This window comes from Atractosteus spatula, chromosome 3 (genome assembly GCF_055471065.1).
Source record: "Atractosteus spatula isolate fAtrSpa1 chromosome 3, fAtrSpa1.hap1, whole genome shotgun sequence".
Lineage (NCBI taxonomy): Eukaryota > Metazoa > Chordata > Actinopteri > Semionotiformes > Lepisosteidae > Atractosteus > Atractosteus spatula.
In genome coordinates, this window is record NC_142708.1 from 67,151,472 (window position 1) to 67,169,940 (window position 18,469).

At 50.8% G+C, this 18,469-nt stretch overlaps 15 non-coding genes across 15 annotated transcripts; 7 read left to right on the forward strand and 8 right to left on the reverse strand.

Annotated features, from left to right (window-relative positions):
• The first annotated feature begins 921 nt into the window (after positions 1–921).
• On the forward strand, positions 922–1,014 carry trnar-ucu (transfer RNA arginine (anticodon UCU)). The gene is made up of 2 exons: positions 922–958; positions 979–1,014. It is a non-coding gene; the product is annotated as a tRNA-Arg (tRNA).
• Positions 1,015–3,829: 2,815 nt separating this feature from the next.
• trnaw-cca (transfer RNA tryptophan (anticodon CCA)) lies at positions 3,830–3,901 on the reverse strand. The gene has a single exon. It is a non-coding gene; the product is annotated as a tRNA-Trp (tRNA).
• A 582-nt stretch (positions 3,902–4,483) lies between these two features.
• Positions 4,484–4,576, forward strand: trnar-ucu (transfer RNA arginine (anticodon UCU)). Its single transcript has 2 exons — positions 4,484–4,520; positions 4,541–4,576. It is a non-coding gene; the product is annotated as a tRNA-Arg (tRNA).
• A 1,558-nt stretch (positions 4,577–6,134) lies between these two features.
• Positions 6,135–6,208, forward strand: trnan-guu (transfer RNA asparagine (anticodon GUU)). The gene has a single exon. It is a non-coding gene; the product is annotated as a tRNA-Asn (tRNA).
• Positions 6,209–6,610: 402 nt separating this feature from the next.
• Positions 6,611–6,692, reverse strand: trnal-uag (transfer RNA leucine (anticodon UAG)). Its single transcript has one exon. It is a non-coding gene; the product is annotated as a tRNA-Leu (tRNA).
• Positions 6,693–6,964: 272 nt separating this feature from the next.
• On the reverse strand, positions 6,965–7,037 carry trnav-uac (transfer RNA valine (anticodon UAC)). Its single transcript has one exon. It is a non-coding gene; the product is annotated as a tRNA-Val (tRNA).
• Positions 7,038–10,316: 3,279 nt separating this feature from the next.
• Positions 10,317–10,388, reverse strand: trnaw-cca (transfer RNA tryptophan (anticodon CCA)). The gene has a single exon. It is a non-coding gene; the product is annotated as a tRNA-Trp (tRNA).
• A 582-nt stretch (positions 10,389–10,970) lies between these two features.
• Positions 10,971–11,063, forward strand: trnar-ucu (transfer RNA arginine (anticodon UCU)). Its single transcript has 2 exons — positions 10,971–11,007; positions 11,028–11,063. It is a non-coding gene; the product is annotated as a tRNA-Arg (tRNA).
• Positions 11,064–11,752: 689 nt separating this feature from the next.
• On the reverse strand, positions 11,753–11,824 carry trnaw-cca (transfer RNA tryptophan (anticodon CCA)). Its single transcript has one exon. It is a non-coding gene; the product is annotated as a tRNA-Trp (tRNA).
• A 582-nt stretch (positions 11,825–12,406) lies between these two features.
• On the forward strand, positions 12,407–12,499 carry trnar-ucu (transfer RNA arginine (anticodon UCU)). Its single transcript has 2 exons — positions 12,407–12,443; positions 12,464–12,499. It is a non-coding gene; the product is annotated as a tRNA-Arg (tRNA).
• An 853-nt stretch (positions 12,500–13,352) lies between these two features.
• On the forward strand, positions 13,353–13,426 carry trnan-guu (transfer RNA asparagine (anticodon GUU)). Its single transcript has one exon. It is a non-coding gene; the product is annotated as a tRNA-Asn (tRNA).
• Positions 13,427–13,836: 410 nt separating this feature from the next.
• On the reverse strand, positions 13,837–13,918 carry trnal-uag (transfer RNA leucine (anticodon UAG)). Its single transcript has one exon. It is a non-coding gene; the product is annotated as a tRNA-Leu (tRNA).
• A 272-nt stretch (positions 13,919–14,190) lies between these two features.
• Positions 14,191–14,263, reverse strand: trnav-uac (transfer RNA valine (anticodon UAC)). Its single transcript has one exon. It is a non-coding gene; the product is annotated as a tRNA-Val (tRNA).
• A 2,998-nt stretch (positions 14,264–17,261) lies between these two features.
• trnaw-cca (transfer RNA tryptophan (anticodon CCA)) lies at positions 17,262–17,333 on the reverse strand. The gene has a single exon. It is a non-coding gene; the product is annotated as a tRNA-Trp (tRNA).
• Positions 17,334–18,327: 994 nt separating this feature from the next.
• On the forward strand, positions 18,328–18,401 carry trnan-guu (transfer RNA asparagine (anticodon GUU)). The gene has a single exon. It is a non-coding gene; the product is annotated as a tRNA-Asn (tRNA).
• The last annotated feature ends 68 nt before the right edge of the window (positions 18,402–18,469 follow it).

Here is an 18,469-nt window from a genome sequence, read left to right on the forward strand (position 1 = left end):
GCCAGTCCTTTTTAAAGGTGCTGATCTGCGGAGGCTTTCTGTTCTATTTTGAAAATTGAAGAGAATCGCTGGAATTGCATCGAGTGGTGTTTATATCATTTACACGAAAAACAAGTGCCCGACTGTCCGGATAAAAATACAACTCTAACACACGAGACAGAGGCCTTTCAATAAGATGCCGATACGCCAGTGCTTCTCGTAAAACTGCCGAACAAGGAAACGCCACATTAATGGCGCACAGGAAGCATGAAACATCAATGGAGAGCACGTCCCCAGACAGAGGCTCCCCAAGAGAGAATCTGCACACTGCACAACGTGCAGATGAGGAACTAAACTCCACTTCTTCACTGTTTTTGCGAGCCTCTTGCCCGCTGCGGGCTCTGTGCGTGATCGCGGGACAGGGACGATAGTGGATAGAGGGGTGTGGTTCATTGAAGAACTCTCAGCGCCCCCGGGTGGGTTCAAACCACCAACCTTTCGGTTAACAGCCGAACGCGCTGACCGATTGGGCCACAGAGACTTCGACGACATGAGCCTACAGATACAGCGCAGAGACTTCGACAACATGAGCCTATAGATACAGCGCAGAGACTTAGACGCAGCTCCTCTGTGTTGATCCGTCTCTCTGTCCTGTTCAGCAGGCGTTTCTCTCCTTGATCTTCTGGCTCAGTGCTCTGCAGACAGGACAGGTGAGACAGCAGAAGATGAGCTGTTCCAGGTGGGGCTCGAACCCACAACCTCGGCATGACTCCGCTGAGCACTGCTGTATAAGTACCGCACGCTGACCGATTGCGCCACGTAGTTGTCCTCTCGATAACATTCAAACTGCCGACAGACTTTTGATCAGGAGATGAACCTCCGTTTCACGGTGTTGAGCTGTTTCTCTGTCCTGTTCAGCTGGTCACCTCCTCATTTCTAGCAGGCTCTGTGGCGCAATGGATAGCGCGTTGGACTTCTAGACCGTGGCTCCATGAAGTCATTCAAAGGTTGTGGGTTCGAGTCCCACCAGAGTCCATAATAGAGGTAATAGAATCCATAATCAGGGAGCAAGAGGACAGACTCTCTTTACAGTTCAATATGAAGAACTCATAAAAGGAAAAGTACTGGTCATTAGATGGATCTGGAAGGAAACTGTTCATCTATAAAACGATCTGTGATAGTTCGAACGAGACAGACACATAGGAATACACAGAAATATATATATTTTTTTTACAATTTACAGACCTGTAATTACATATTATACATATAAATAAACCCGGGATTAATCGCAGAACTTTCTTGCATTTTCTTTTAGAAAGCAACGCAATTCAAAATAGACCTTACACTAAAGAGACAAAAAATGATTCTGCCCGAGATTTCAACCATGTTTGATTTCAAGCCTGTTTCGGCATTGTTGCAATACCTCGGTTTCCTGAAGGGGGCGCTCAGCTCACACATTTTCAGCGCCCTGGAAACGCTGCTAACTCTACAATGAACATGCATTGAACACCCCGTGTGACCTCCTGCAGCCACCCCTGTTCCTGGCGCCTGAAATCCATCAACTGATAAGTTTATAAACTCCTGGGGCTTTTGGGGGGTCGCCAGGCCGCGGAATGGGGTTCCCCAGGCAACCACAAGGGGTCGCCCTGGCGTGGGAGATGAAGGATGAGTGAAATTCCTCTGTGGAATCGTTCACCCACCTGTGCCACTAAGAATCGGGGTCACATGCGACAAATCTGGACTGGGGGGCTGCCTTTTACTGGGACAGCTGCCCCTGCACTCGGGGAGCAGAAGGCACCGCTTTACACAAAGAGTGGCGTGGGTGGGGAACAAGCCGCCCAGCCACGGTTGTTGAAGCCGGTTCCCTTTCGTCTCACAAAAAAGCAGCGGTTTGAGACCCTTGGGTCAGTGATCCCCTCTCGATCGTTACCTTTTGTTGTTATTATTTCGTTACGCTGTGCTGCGTGGGCTGTGCTAAGCTGCTGTTGCACTGCAATTTCCCTCGCGGGATCAATAAAGTATCTGTCTTCTCGCGCTCTCGGGTCCTCTGCGAGCGGCTGCTCTCGCTGAGCCGCCATCCGCGCCGCGCCCAGCAGAGGGCGCTCAAGCCGCGCGTCCGTCACCATCGGGAAACTGAAAGGCAAGTTCGCCCCCCCCCCGCTCGTCCTGCGCTCGGCTGGGGGAGGAGACGCGGCCGCAGAGCGCCTCTGTCCCGGAATCCGCCCCAGGGAGAGGCTGTGGTCGAGGAGGTGGGTGAATCCCTCTCACTACCAGGGCCTCCAGACCAGCTGAGTGCCTGGCAGGAGCCCGGAGTGCCGCAGGGGTGTCGAGGCCAGGAGGTTCCTGGGAGGGCAGCTCCAGTCTGCCCCCCGGCTGGGGGAAGGGGAGAGGTGCGGGGGCAGCAGAGGATCCACAGGGGCGAAGGGCGAGGGGAGACTCCAGCCCGGGTTCGAGAAGATGGAGCAAGGTGAGGAAGAGGAGGAGGAGGAGGGAGAGGGGACTGGGAAGGGGAGAGACGCAGGGGTGTAGGGGGGCGAGAGGGAACTGGAGACAGGACAGGGGGGAGAGGGAGAGGGGGTGGGGTACAGGGGTGTGAAGGGGCGCCCACTGGGATGAGGCGGGGAGGCCGATGAAGAGGGGTAGGGACTAGGGAAGGCAGGAAAAGAGGTTGGGGAGACTGTGGAGGTGCCTGGGAGTAGGTGTGGCCGTGCACCCCAACAGTACAAGCAGCGGCAGGATTCCAGCGCCTCCATGAGATCCGGCGCTGCAGAGGGGGGCGAGGGGGCGTCGCCAGCAGAGGGGGTCTCCCCATCGGCAGGCTCAGACTGGCGCGAGCCCCAGTAGCACCTCAGCCCCCGGACGAGACGCTCCTGCTCCGGGGGTTCCACGCAGCGGATGAAACTGGTGACCTGGGAGACGCACTTTTGGAAACCGGCCTCGTAACTGGGGATCGAGGTATCCCCCTCCCCGAGGGGCTGAGCAGCCCGAGGCTGGGAAGGTACCTCACCTGTGAGACGCAAGAGACAGGCAGGGAGGGGAGGTGACAGAGAGAGAGGAAGAGTGTGAGATCTTTGTGTAGACACACTGCAGGCACCAGCACACACACAGCTCCCGAGTGTTAGAGTCTGCTCCCTTGCGTGCTTGGTGTTGTGCCACATACTGCTCTAGTGTGACAGAGGCTTGGCAATACTAATTCAGGTATCTAACAATATTATATTATTATATATAAAATATATATGGTTTTGACAGAGGTAGTAGAATGTCTCTCGATGGGTCCTTCACCTCTGAATCCCAACATGTTCTGGCTGTGTTCACTGGTACTTAATCAAACCCCCTCACTGAAGTGGTTGAAAACATTTACACACAGCACAAAGGACCAGGAGCTTAACTTCTAGACAGTAGCTTCATAAAGGCCTTCAAAGGTTGTGGGTTCGAGTCCCATCAGAGTCGTTTTAAACACTTTTACCTCTTAATGAAGTAAAAGACAGTCCATTAAGAGACCCTCAACGTCCATGGGTGGGCTCGGACTACCAATCTTTCGGTTAACAGCCGAACGCGCTGACAGAGTTCGCCACGGAGACTCTGATATAGTGGACCGGCTCTCTGGCTCCGTGAAAACAACACACTCAGAACATTTTCACCTGTTTGCTTCACTTTCCAATGAAGGAAACAACAGCAGCTGAGATCAGCGGGATGTTCTCTTTCTGTACTGCGATTTCTGAAAGGTACCCTGTGAAAATACGGGTTCTGACGAGAAGGGAGGGTCATATAAGGTCAGCAGGCTTGGGGAATTGGACTTTGTGGGGAGGGCTCCCGGTTCGGCAACAGCAGAGCTTGAAAAAGCAAGTGCTGACCTCGACGTGATTTGAACACGCAACCTTCTGATCTGGAGTCAGACGCGCTACCGTTGCGCCACGAGGTCACAAACAGACCTCATTAATTCCCCAAAGAGAACAATCGGCGTCTCTGCAGCTGAAGAGTTTGATTACTCTGTCCTGTGAGGGTCGCCGCTCTTCCAAAGAGTCTCTTCCTCCCAGATCACGGATTGTTCTTCCTGCCCGGATCTCGCACAGAGAGCAGACACGTGAAATTCACACCCTGACCTCTCACAGGAGGAGCACGATTAACAGAGAATCCTCTCTCCATTTCACAATCAGTCCACTGTGGGCTGTGCTGTTCTCGATGAGCTCAGGGAGCAGGTAGGTGCAGCGCAGCTCCAGCTGGGCGTTTCTCTCCTTGATCTTCTGGCTCAGTGCTCTCCAGACAGGACAGGTGAGACAGCAAAAGATGAGCTGCTCCAGGTGGGGCTCGAACCCACAACCTCGGCATGACCCCGCTGAGCACTGCTGTATAAGTACCGCGCGCTGACCGATTGCGCCACGTAGTTGTCTTCTCGATAACATTCAAACTGCCGACAGACTTTTGATCAGGAGATGAACCTCCGTTTCACGGTGTTGAGCTGTTTCTCTGTCCTGTTCAGCTGGTCACCTCCTCATTTCTAGCAGGCTCTGTGGCGCAAAGGATAGCGCGTTGGACTTCTAGACAGTGGCTTTGTGAAGTCATTCAAAGGTTGTGGGTTCGAGTCCCACCAGAGTCGTTTTAAACACTACAACCTCGGAATACCTCGTTTATTCAAAGATTTGCATTTCATACCGTCTGTCCCAGTACAGAAATGACAGTAGGAGGAACATAACACGTTAATTCAAAGAAAACTAAGTAAGTTAAAAGTGGCAATACCTCAAAGCTTTGCACTAGTGTGAGACACATTTGGGTTAACGTGTTCAGTGCTTTGTGTGTGGCAGTTTGCTGGTGTGAGCGCCTTGCCGTCTGGACATTTCATCTGGATGATTCGCTGTTCGCAAAGCGACTGCACTGTGACTTTACTACACTGTCTTTTACCTCTTAATGAGGTAAAAGACAGTCCATTAAGAGACCCTCAAAGTCCATGGGTGGGCTCGGACTACCAATCTTTCGGTTAGCAGCTGACAGAGTTCGCCACGGAGGCTCTGATATAGTGGACCGGCTCTCTGGCTCCGTGAAAACAACACACTCAGAACATTTTCACCTGTTTGCTTCACTTTCCAATGAAGGAAACAACAGCAGCCGAGATCAGCGGGATGTTCTTCTCTTTCTGTACTGCGATTTCTGAAAGGTACCCTGTGAAAATACGGGTTCTGACGAGAAGGGATAGTAATATAAGGTCAGCAGACTCGGGGAATTGGACTTTGTGAGGAGGTCTCCCGGTTCGGCAACAGCAGAGCTTGAATAAGCAAAGACTGTCCCCACCGTGATTTGAGCACACAACCTTTTGGTTCGGAGTCAGACGCGCTACCGTTGCGCCACAAGATCATGGTAACGTCTGTCCTACTGTTGTTTCTAAACTGTACAAATACGCAAACAGAGAAAAGTATACAAACAGGACATAAACAGTGCAAAAGTAATACGACAAACAGTGCAAAAAAAATATGGTGATTAATAAATAGTACAACTAGTACAGTTTTAAGTACAATTTCGGCTTACATTCAGTTGTCATGTATGTAGTGGTGTAGGAGTGCGTGTGGTGTGACATTAATCTGGCGTTTCCTTGTTCTGAAGTTTTGCGAGAAGCACTGGCGTACCAGGATCTTGTTGAAATGCCTCTGTCAATTGTGATCAATTGTGTTAAGATCGGAAACGCTTGGTTCGAACCCAGGATCTTCTGCATGTAAGCTATATGGCTTTCAGCCTTTGAAGGGGGTCTGGGGTTTCACACCCGTTCACACCAGACAGAGGTATTTCAAGAAGACCCTGATACGCCAGTGTTTCTTTTTTTTCGGCCAAGGCAACTTTTTTTTCCACTATGAGATGGTTTGCCGTACAAGGGCTGCACCTGTGGTCGCGGTTCTTGTCGTTCCCGGTTTTCGGCAGTTTCTGTAGTCGTTACGACAGGGTTCTGCGCGTGTGTATGTGTGTGGCCACCGGTTGCCATGGTGAAGAGGGTTCTGCGAGGAAGGGAGTCGGGCCAATAGGGAACGCGCCTGAGGTGATACAGTGGACGTCTCGCATCCACGTCTGCACACAGTACCTGTATATATACCTGCGTACTTTTGACAGCTCCACTGGTTGTCCACTGCATTATGTTCTGTTTGCAAACTGGCCTACTGGCCTGTCAGTTAGTCTCTGTGGCGCAATCGGTTAGCGCGTTCGGCTGTTAACCGAAAGGTTGGTGGTTCGAGCCCACCCAGGGACGGCTGTTTTGTTATGTGTCGTCTTAGGTTCTGTTGTTTGTCTTCCCAACAGGAAGCCTGTAAAAAGACGTCTTTGCTCTATTGACAATATAGATATTAAAATAAATATATTTACAAAGAGTCGGAGCTGCCGTGTCACAGATAATCGCTGATGTAATTACACCGTCGAGCACCTGCAATGCAGTCGCCCACTCTCCTAACCCGTTTAATGGGTGACTTGAAAAGAATGTATTTCGATTAAAAACGCATTTTTTTAAAAGCAAGTGAGCTAAACCTGTCATTAATCGCTGTTCTTCAATGCAAGAACGCTGTATTGTATAGCCCTTTACCCCTGCCTACTGCAATTTTTGCACTGACACCTCTCTCAGTCCGGTGACGTCACGTGTTGCTAAACACATCATCTCTGGCAGCGGTGGGATTCGAACCCACGACCCCGGAGGGACTGGAGCCTAAATCCAGCGCCTTAGACCGCTCGGCCACGCTACCACGATGGTGAAGCGCTTTCTGTGACGAGTATGGATGTGCATCAGGGGCTCTGTGTTTCAGCTCAATATGCAGGGCCAAAGACGCACGGTTTCACAACACGGTTTTACTGCGCGTTGCAAATATGTACACAGGCCCCTTGACTTTAATACAGATATTCCAAATCATACACAGCAGAGAAATGTCCCTGGTTCATTCCAGCATGTTAAAGTAAAAGAGGGATTTGCATTATGTCATATGATACCGTATTGGATCGGCTGACGAGAAAAAGGTCTTGGTTCCACTGGGGCTCGAACCCAGGACCTTCTGCGTGTAAAGCAGACGTGATAACCGCTACACTATGGAACCACAAACGAAGACAGGCTTGCCAGAGAATTCGCACAAATGTGTTTTCTTCCCTAGACACCAAGACTGACAACGACCGGGAATGTAGCTAGTTAAATAGACCTCTTTATTTCAGTACAATATCGCAGAAATAACACTGTTCCCAATAGAAACATACATATATAATTTCAGCAAATAGAATCCATAATCAGGGAGCAAGAGGACAGACTCTCTTTACAGTTCAATATGAAGAACTCATAAAAGGAAAAGTACTGGTCATTAGATGGATCTGGAAGGAAACTGTTCATCTATAAAACGAACTGTGATAGTTCGAACGAGACAGACACATAGGAATACACAGAAATATATATATATATTTTTTACAATTTACAGACCTGTAATTACATATTATACATATAAATAAACCCGGGATTAATCGCAGAACTTTCTTGCATTTTCTTTTAGAAAGCAACGCAATTCAAAATAGACCTTACACTAAAGAGACAAAAAATGATCCTGCCCGAGATTTCAACCATGTTTGATTTCAAGCCTGTTTCGGCATTGTTGCAATACCTCGGTTTCCTGAAGGGGGCGCTCAGCTCACACATTTTCAGCGCCCTGGAAACGCTGCTAACTCTACAATGAACATGCATTGAACACCCCGTGTGACCTCCTGCAGCCACCCCTGTTCCTGGCGCCTGAAATCCATCAACTGATAAGTTTATAAACTCCTGGGGCTTTTGGGGGGTCGCCAGGCCGCGGAATGGGGTTCCCCAGGCAACCACAAGGGGTCGCCCTGGCGTGGGAGATGAAGGATGAGTGAAATTCCTCTGTGGAATCGTTCACCCACCTGTGCCACTAAGAATCGGGGTCACATGCGACAAATCTGGACTGGGGGGCTGCCTTTTACTGGGACAGCTGCCCCTGCACTCGGGGAGCAGAAGGCACCGCTTTACACAAAGAGTGGCGTGGGTGGGGAACAAGCCGCCCAGCCACGGTTGTTGAAGCCGGTTCCCTTTCGTCTCACAAAAAAGCAGCGGTTTGAGACCCTTGGGTCAGTGATCCCCTCTCGATCGTTACCTTTTGTTGTTATTATTTCGTTACGCTGTGCTGCGTGGGCTGTGCTAAGCTGCTGTTGCACTGCAATTTCCCTCGCGGGATCAATAAAGTATCTGTCTTCTCGCGCTCTCGGGTCCTCTGCGAGCGGCTGCTCTCGCTGAGCCGCCATCCGCGCCGCGCCCAGCAGAGGGCGCTCAAGCCGCGCGTCCGTCACCATCGGGAAACTGAAAGGCAAGTTCGCCCCCCCCCCGCTCGTCCTGCGCTCGGCTGGGGGAGGAGACGCGGCCGCAGAGCGCCTCTGTCCCGGAATCCGCCCCAGGGAGAGGCTGTGGTCGAGGAGGTGGGTGAATCCCTCTCACTACCAGGGCCTCCAGACCAGCTGAGTGCCTGGCAGGAGCCCGGAGTGCCGCAGGGGTGTCGAGGCCAGGAGGTTCCTGGGAGGGCAGCTCCAGTCTGCCCCCCGGCTGGGGGAAGGGGAGAGGTGCGGGGGCAGCAGAGGATCCACAGGGGCGAAGGGCGAGGGGAGACTCCAGCCCGGGTTCGAGAAGATGGAGCAAGGTGAGGAAGAGGAGGAGGAGGAGGAGGAGGGAGAAGGGACTGGGAAGGGGAGAGACGCAGGGGTGTAGGGGGGCGAGAGGGAACTGGAGACAGGACAGGGGGGAGAGGGAGAGGGGGTGGGGTACAGGGGTGTGAAGGGGCGCCCACTGGGATGAGGCGGGGAGGCCGATGAAGAGGGGTAGGGACTAGGGAAGGCAGGAAAAGAGGTTGGGGAGACTGTGGAGGTGCCTGGGAGTAGGTGTGGCCGTGCACCCCAACAGTACAAGCAGCGGCAGGATTCCAGCGCCTCCATGAGATCCGGCGCTGCAGAGGGGGGCGAGGGGGCGTCGCCAGCAGAGGGGGTCTCCCCATCGGCAGGCTCAGACTGGCGGGAGCCCCAGTAGCACCTCAGCCCCCGGACGAGACGCTCCTGCTCCGGGGGTTCCACGCAGCGGATGAAACTGGTGACCTGGGAGACGCACTTTTGGAAACCGGCCTTGTAACTGGGGATCAAGGTATCCCCCTCCCCGAGGGGCTGAGCAGCCCGAGGCTGGGAAGGTACCTCACCTGTGAGACGCAAGAGACAGGCAGGGAGGGGAGGTGACAGAGAGAGAGGAAGAGTGTGAGATCTTTGTGTAGACACACTGCAGGCACCAGCACACACACAGCTCCCGAGTGTTAGAGTCTGCTCCCTTGCGTGCTTGGTGTTGTGCCACATACTGCTCTAGTGTGACAGAGGCTTGGCAATACTAATTCAGGTATCTAACAATATTATATTATTATATATAAAATATATATGGTTTTGACAGAGGTAGTAGAATGTCTCTCGATGGGTCCTTCACCTCTGAATCCCAACATGTTCTGGCTGTGTTCACTGGTACTTAATCAAACCCCCTCACTGGACTGATTAACTGGTTGAAAACATTTACACACAGCACAAAGGACCAGGAGCTAAACTTCTAGACAGTGGCTTCGTGAAGGCATTCAAAGGTTGTGGGTTCGAGTCCCACCAGAGTCGTTTTAAACACTACAACCTCGGAATACCTCGCTTATTCAAAGATTTGCATTTCATACCGTCTGTCCCAGTACAGAAATGATAGTAGGAAGAACATAACACGTTAATTCAAAGAAAACTAAGTGAGGTAAAAGTGTCAAAACCCCAAAGTTTTGCACTATTGTGAGACATATTTGGGTTAACGTGTTCAGTGCTTTGTGTGTGGCAGTTTGCTGGTGTGAGCGCCTTGCCGTCTGGACATTTCATCTGGATGATTCGCTGTTCGCAAAGCGACTGCACTGTGACTTTACTACACTGTCTTTTACCTCTTAATGAGGTAAAAGACAGTCCATTAAGAGACCCTCAACGTCCATGGGTGGGCTCGGACTACCAAGCTTTCGGTTAACAGCCGAACGCGCTGACAGAGTTCGCTACGGAGACTCTGATATAGTGGACCGGCTCTCTGGCTCCGTGAAAACAACACACTCAGAACATTTTCACCTGTTTGCTTCACTTTCCAATGAAGGAAACAACAGCAGCTGAGATCAGCAGGATGTTCTTCTCTTTCTGTACTGAGATTTCTGAAAGGTACCCTGTGAAAATACGGGTTCTGACGAGAAGGGAGGGTCATATAAGGTCAGCAGGCTTGGGGAATTGGACTTTGTGGGGAGGGCTCCCGGTTCGGCAACAGCAGAGCTTGAAAAAGCAAGTGCTGACCTCGACGTGATTTGAACACGCAACCTTCTGATCTGGAGTCAGACGCGCTACCGTTGCGTCACGAGGTCACAGACAGACCTCATTAATTCCCCAAAGAGAACAATCGGCGTCTCTGCAGCTGAAGAGTTTGATTACTCCGTCCTGTGAGGGTCGCCGCTCTTCCAAAGAGTTTCTTCCTCCCAGATCACGGATTGTTCTTCCTGCCCGGATCTCGCACAGAGAGCAGACACGTGAAATTCACACCCTGACCTCTCCCAGGAGGAGCACGATTAACAGAGAATCCTCTCTCCATTTCACAATCAGTCCACTGTGGGCTGTGCTGTTCTCGATGAGCTCAGGGAGCAGGTAGGTGCAGCGCAGCTCCAGCTGGGCGTTTCTCTCCTTGATCTTCTGGCTCAGTGCTCTCCAGACAGGACAGGTGAGACAGCAAAAGAAGAGCTGCTCCAGGTGGGGCTCGAACCCACAACCTCGGCATGACTCCGCTGAGCACTGCTGTATAAGTACCGCGCGCTGACCGATTGCGCCACGTAGTTGTCTTCTCCATAACATTCAAACTGCCGACAGACTTTTGATCAGGAGATGAACCTCCGTTTCACGGTGTTGAGCTGTTTCTCTGTCCTGTTCAGCTGGTTACCTCCTCATTTCTAGCAGGCTCTGTGGCGCAAAGGATAGCGCGTTGGACTTCTAGACAGTGGCTTTGTGAAGTCATTCAAAGGTTGTGGGTTCGAGTCCCACCAGAGTCGTTTTAAACACTACAACCTCGGAATACCTCGTTTATTCAAAGATTTGCATTTCATACCGTCTGTCCCAGTACAGAAATGACAGTAGGAGGAACATAACACGTTAATTCAAAGAAAACTAAGTAAGTTAAAAGTGGCAATACCTCAAAGCTTTGCACTAGTGTGAGACACATTTGGGTTAACGTGTTCAGTGCTTTGTGTGTGGCAGTTTGCTGGTGTGAGCGCCTTGCCGTCTGGACATTTCATCTGGATGATTCGCTGTTCGCAAAGCGACTGCACTGTGACTTTACTACACTGTCTTTTACCTCTTAATGAGGTAAAAGACAGTCCATTAAGAGACCCTCAACGTCCATGGGTGGGCTCGGACTACCAAGCTTTCGGTTAACAGCCGAACGCGCTGACAGAGTTCGCCACGGAGACTCTGATATAGTGGACCGGCTCTCTGGCTCCGTGAAAACAACACACTCAGAACATTTTCACCTGTTTGCTTCACTTTCCAATGAAGGAAACAACAGCAGCTGAGATCAGCAGGATGTTCTTCTCTTTCTGTACTGAGATTTCTGAAAGGTACCCTGTGAAAATACGGGTTCTGACGAGAAGGGAGGGTCATATAAGGTCAGCAGGCTTGGGGAATTGGACTTTGTGGGGAGGGCTCCCGGTTCGGCAACAGCAGAGCTTGAAAAAGCAAGTGCTGACCTCGACGTGATTTGAACACGCAACCTTCTGATCTGGAGTCAGACGCGCTACCGTTGCGCCACGAGGTCACAAACAGACCTCATTAATTCCCCAAAGAGAACAATCGGCGTCTCTGCAGCTGAAGAGTTTGATTACTCTGTCCTGTGAGGGTCGCCGCTCTTCCAAAGAGTTTCTTCCTCCCAGATCACGGATTGTTCTTCCTGCCCGGATCTCGCACAGAGAGCAGACACGTGAAATTCACACCCTGACCTCTCCCAGGAGGAGCACGATTAACAGAGAATCCTCTCTCCATTTCACAATCAGTCCACTGTGGGCTGTGCTGTTCTCGATGAGCTCAGGGAGCAGGTAGGTGCAGCGCAGCTCCAGCTGGGCGTTTCTCTCCTTGATCTTCTGGCTCAGTGCTCTCCAGACAGGACAGGTGAGACAGCAAAAGAAGAGCTGCTCCAGGTGGGGCTCGAACCCACAACCTCGGCATGACTCCGCTGAGCACTGCTGTATAAGTACCGCGCGCTGACCGATTGCGCCACGTAGTTGTCTTCTCCATAACATTCAAACTGCCGACAGACTTTTGATCAGGAGATGAACCTCCGTTTCACGGTGTTGAGCTGTTTCTCTGTCCTGTTCAGCTGGTCACCTCCTCATTTCTAGCAGGCTCTGTGGCGCAAAGGATAGCGCGTTGGACTTCTAGACAGTGGCTTTGTGAAGTCATTCAAAGGTTGTGGGTTCGAGTCCCACCAGAGTCGTTTTAAACACTACAACCTCGGAATACCTCGTTTATTCAAAGATTTGCATTTCATACCGTCTGTCCCAGTACAGAAATGACAGTAGGAGGAACATAACACGTTAATTCAAAGAAAACTAAGTAAGTTAAAAGTGGCAATACCTCAAAGCTTTGCACTAGTGTGAGACACATTTGGGTTGACGTGTTCAGTGCTTTGTGTGTGGCAGTTTGCTGGTGTGAGCGCCTTGCCGTCTGGGCATTTCATCTGGATGATTCGCTGTTCGCAAAGCGACTGCACTGTGACTTTACTACATTAAGAGACCTTCAACGTCCATGGGTGGGCTCGGACTACCAATCTTTCGGTTAACAGCCGAACGCGCTGACAGAGTTCGCCACGGAGACTCTGATATAGTGGACCGGCTCTCTGGCTCCATGAAAACAACACACTCAGAACATTTTCACCTGTTTGCTTCACTTTCCAATGAAGGAAACAACAGCAGCTGAGATCAGCGGGATGTTCTTCTCTTTCTGTACTGCGATTTCTGAAAGGTACCCTGTGAAAATACGGGTTCTGACGAGAAGGGAGGGTCATATAACATCAGCATATAACATGCCGGTTTTCGGCAGTTTCTGTAGTCGTTACGACAGGGTTCTGCGCGTGTGTATGTGTGTGGCCACCGGTTGCCATGGTGAAGAGGGTTCTGCGAGGAAGGGAGTCGGGCCAATAGGGAACGCGCCTGAGGTGATACAGTGGACGTCTCGCATCCACGTCTGCACACAGTACCTGTATATATACCTGCGTACTTTTGACAGCTCCACTGGTTGTCCACTGCATTATGTTCTGTTTGCAAACTGGGCTACTGGCTTGTCAGTTAGTCTCTGTGGCGCAATCGGTTAGCGCGTTCGGCTGTTAACCGAAAGGTTGGTGGTTCGAGCCCACCCAGGGACGGCTGTTTTGTTATGTGTCGTCTTAGGTTCTGTTGTTTGTCTTCCCAACAGGAAGCCTGTAAAAAGACGTCTTTGCTCTATTGACAATATAGATATTAAAATAAATATATTTACAAAGAGTCGGAGCTGCCGTGTCACAGATAATCGCTGATGTAATTACACCGTCGAGCACCTGCAATGCAGTCGCACACGGCCCCACTCTCCTAACCCGTTTAATGGGTGACTTGAAAAGAATGTATTTCGATTAAAAACGCATTTTTTTAAAAGCAAGTGAGCTAAACCTGTCATTAATCGCTGTTCTTCAATGCAAGAACGCTGTACTGTATAGCCCTTTACCCCTGCCTACTGCAATTTTTGCACTGACACCTCTCTCAGTCCGGTGACGTCACGTGTTGCTAAACACAACATCTCTGGCAGCGGTGGGATTCGAACCCACGACCCCGGAGGGACTGGAGCCTAAATCCAGCGCCTTAGACCGCTCGGCCACGCTACCACGATGGTGAAGCGCTTTCTGTGACGAGTATGGATGTGCATCAGGGGCTCTGTGTTTCAGCTCAATATGCAGAGCCAAAGACGCACGGTTTCACAACACGGTTTTACTGCGCGTTGCAAATATGTACACAGACCCCTTGACTTTAATACAGTTATTCCAAATCATAGACAGCAGAGAAATGTCCCTGGTTCATTCCAGCATGTAAAAGTAAAAGAGGGATTTGCATTATGTCATCTGATACCGTATTGGATCGGCTGACGAGAAAAAGGTCTTGGTTTTACTGGGGCTCGAACCCAGGACCTTCTGCGTGTAAAGCAGATGTGATAACCGCTACACTATGGAACCACAAACGAAGACTGGTTGGCCAGAGAATTCGGACAAATGTGTTTTCTTCCCTAGACACCAAGACTGACAACGACCGGGAATGTAGCTAGTTAAATAGACCTCTTTATTTCAGTACAATATCGCAGAAATAACACTGTTCCCAATAGAAACATACATATATAATTTCAGCAAATAGAATCCATAATCAGGGAACAAGAGGACAGACTCTCTTTACAGTTCAATATGAAGAACTCATAAAAGGAAAAGTACTGGTCATTAGATGGATCTGGAAGGAAACTGTTCATCTATAAGACGAACTGTGATAGTTCGAACGAGACAGACACATAGGAATACACAGAAATATATATATATTTTTTACAATTTACAGACCTGTAATTACATATTATACATATAAATAAACCCGGGATTAATCGCAGAACTTTCTTGCATTTTCTTTTAGAAAGCAACGCAATTCAAAATAGACCTTACACTAAAGAGACAAAAAATGATTCTGCCCGAGATTTCAACCAGGTTTGATTTCAAGCCTGTTTCGGCATTGTTGCAATACCTCGGTTTCCTGAAGGGGGCGCTCAGCTCACACATTTTCAGCGCCCTGGAAACGCTGCTAACTCTACAATGAACATGCATTGAACACCCCGTGTGACCTCCTGCAGCCACCCCTGTTCCTGGCGCCTGAAATCCATCAACTGATAAGTTTATAAACTCCTGGGGCTTTTGGGGGGTCGCCAGGCCGCGGAATGGGGTTCCCCAGGCAACCACAAGGGGTCGCCCTGGCGTGGGAGATGAAGGATGAGTGAAATTCCTCTGTGGAATCGTTCACCCACCTGTGCCACTAAGAATCGGGGTCACATGCGACAAATCTGGACTGGGGGGCTGCCTTTTACTGGGACAGCTGCCCCTGCACTCGGGGAGCAGAAGGCACCGCTTTACACAAAGAGTGGCGTGGGTGGGGAACAAGCCGCCCAGCCACGGTTGTTGAAGCCGGTTCCCTTTCGTCTCACAAAAAAGCAGCGGTTTGAGACCCTTGGGTCAGTGATCCCCTCTCGATCGTTACCTTTTGTTGTTATTATTTCGTTACGCTGTGCTGCGTGGGCTGTGCTAAGCTGCTGTTGCACTGCAATTTCCCTCGCGGGATCAATAAAGTATCTGTCTTCTCGCGCTCTCGGGTCCTCTGCGAGCGGCTGCTCTCGCTGAGCCGCCATCCGCGCCGCGCCCAGCAGAGGGCGCTCAAGCCGCGCGTCCGTCACCATCGGGAAACTGAAAGGCAAGTTCGCCCCCCCCCCGCTCGTCCTGCGCTCGGCTGGGGGAGGAGACGCGGCCGCAGAGCGCCTCTGTCCCGGAATCCGCCCAAGGGAGAGGCTGTGGTCGAGGAGGTGGGTGAATCCCTCTCACTACCAGGGCCTCCAGACCAGCTGAGTGCCTGGCAGGAGCCCGGAGTGCCGCAGGGGTGTCGAGGCCAGGAGGTTCCTGGGAGGGCAGCTCCAGTCTGCCCCCCGGCTGGGTGAAGGGGAGAGGTGCGGGGGCAGCAGAGGATCCACAGGGGCGAAGGGCGAGGGGAGACTCCAGCCCGGGTTCGAGAAGATGGAGCAAGGTGAGGAAGAGGAGGAGGAGGAGGGAGAGGGGACTGGGAAGGGGAGAGACGCAGGGGTGTAGGGGGGCGAGAGGGAACTGGAGACAGGACAGGGGGGAGAGGGAGAGGGAGAGGGGGTGGGGTACAGGGGTGTGAAGGGGCGCCCACTGGGATGAGGCGGGGAGGCCGATGAAGAGGGGTTCCACGCAGCGGATGAAACTGGTGACCTGGGAGACGCACTTTTGGAAACCGGCCTTGTAACTGGGGATCGAGGTATCCCCCTCCCCGAGGGGCTGAGCAGCCCGAGGCTGGGAAGGTACCTCACCTGTGAGACGCAAGAGACAGGCAGGGAGGGGAGGTGACAGAGAGAGAGGAAGAGTGTGAGATCTTTGTGTAGACACACTGCAGGCACCAGCACACACACAGCTCCCGAGTGTTAGAGTCTGCTCCCTTGCGTGCTTGGTGTTGTGCCACATACTGCTCTAGTGTGACAGAGGCTTGGCAATACTAATTCAGGTATCTAACAATATTATATTATTATATATAAAATATATATGGTTTTGACAGAGGTAGTAGAATGTCTCTCGATGGGTCCTTCACCTCTGAATCCCAACATGTTCTGGCTGTGTTCACTGGTACTTAATCAAACCCCCTCACTGGACTGATTAACTGGTTGAAAACATTTACACACAGCACAAAGGACCAGGAGCTTAACTTCTAGACAGTGGCTCCCTGAAGTCATTCAAAGGTTGTGGGTTCGAGTCCCATCAGAGTCGTTTTAAACACTACAACCTCGGAATACCTCGTTTATTCAAAGATTTGCATTTCATACCGTCTGTCCCAGTACAGAAATGACAGTAGGAGGAACATAACACGTTAATTCAAAGAAAACTAAGTAAGTTAAAAGTGGCAATACCTCAAAGCTTTGCACTAGTGTGAGACACATTTGGGTTGACGTGTTCAGTGCTTTGTGTGTGGCAGTTTGCTGGTGTGAGCGCCTTGCCGTCTGGACATTTCATCTGGATGATTCGCTGTTCGCAAAGCGACTGCACTGTGACTTTACTACATTAAGAGACCCTCAACGTCCATGGGTGGGCTCGGACTACCAATCTTTCGGTTAACAGCCGAACGCGCTGACAGAGTTCGCCACGGAGACTCTGATATAGTGGACCGGCTCTCTGGCTCCGTGAAAACAACACACTCAGAACATTTTCACCTGTTTGCTTCACTTTCCAATGAAGGAAACAACAGCAGCTGAGATCAGCGGGATGTTCTTCTCTTTCTGTACTGCGATTTCTGAAAGGTACCCTGTGAGAATACGGGTTCTGACGAGAAGGGAGGGTCATATAAGGTCAGCAGGCTTGGGGAATTGGACTTTGTGGGGAGGGCTCCCGGTTCGGCAACAGCAGAGCTTGAAAAAGCAAGTGCTGACCTCGACGTGATTTGAACACGCAACCTTCTGATCTGGAGTCAGACGCGCTACCGTTGCGCCACGAGGTCACAAACAGACCTCATTAATTCCCCAAAGAGAACAATCGGCGTCTCTGCAGCTGAAGAGGGAATTGGACTTTGTGAGGAGGGCTCCCGGTTCGGCAACAGCAGAGCTTTAATAAGCAAAGACTGTCCCCACCGTGATTTAAATACACAACCTTTTGATTCGGAGTCAGACGCGCTACCGTTGCGTCACGAGATGATGTCTGTCCTACTGTTGTTTCTAAACTGTACAAATACGCAAACAGAGAAAAGTATACAAACAGGACAAAAACAATGCAAAAGTAATACGGCAAACAGAGCAAAAATAATATGGTGATTAATAAATAGTACAACTAGTACAGTTTTAAGTACAATTTCGGCTTACATTCAGTTGTCATGTATGTAGTGGTGTAGGAGTGCGTGTGGTGTGACATTAATCTGGCGTTTCCTTGTTCTGAAGTTTTGCGAGAAGCACTGGCGTACCAGGATCTTGTTGAAATGCCTCTGTCAATTGTGATCAATTGTGTTAAGATCAGAAACGCTTGGTTCGAACCCAGGATCTTCTGCATGTAAGCTATATGGCTTTCAGCCTTTGAAGGGGGTCTGGGGTTTCACACCCGTTCACACCAGACAGAGGCATTTCAAGAAGACCCTGATACGCCAGTGCTTCTTTTTTTTCGGCCAAGGCAACTTTTTTTTTCCACTATGAGATGGTTTGCCGTACAAGGGCTGCACCTGTGGTCGCGGTTCTTGTCGTTCCCGGTTTTCGGCAGTTTCTGTAGTCGTTACGACAGGGTTCTGCGCGTGTGTATGTGTGTGGCCACCGGTTGCCATGGTGAAGAGGGTTCTGCGAGGAAGGGAGTCGGGCCAATAGGGAACGCGCCTGAGGTGATACAGTGGACGTCTCGCATCCACGTCTGCACACAGTACCTGTATATATACCTGCGTACTTTTGACAGCTCCACTGGTTGTCCACTGCATTATGTTCTGTTTGCAAACTGGCCTACTGGCCTGTCAGTTAGTCTCTGTGGCGCAATCGGTTAGCGCGTTCGGCTGTTAACCGAAAGGTTGGTGGTTCGAGCCCACCCAGGGACGGCTGTTTTGTTATGTGTCGTCTTAGGTTCTGTTGTTTGTCTTCCCAACAGGAAGCCTGTAAAAAGACG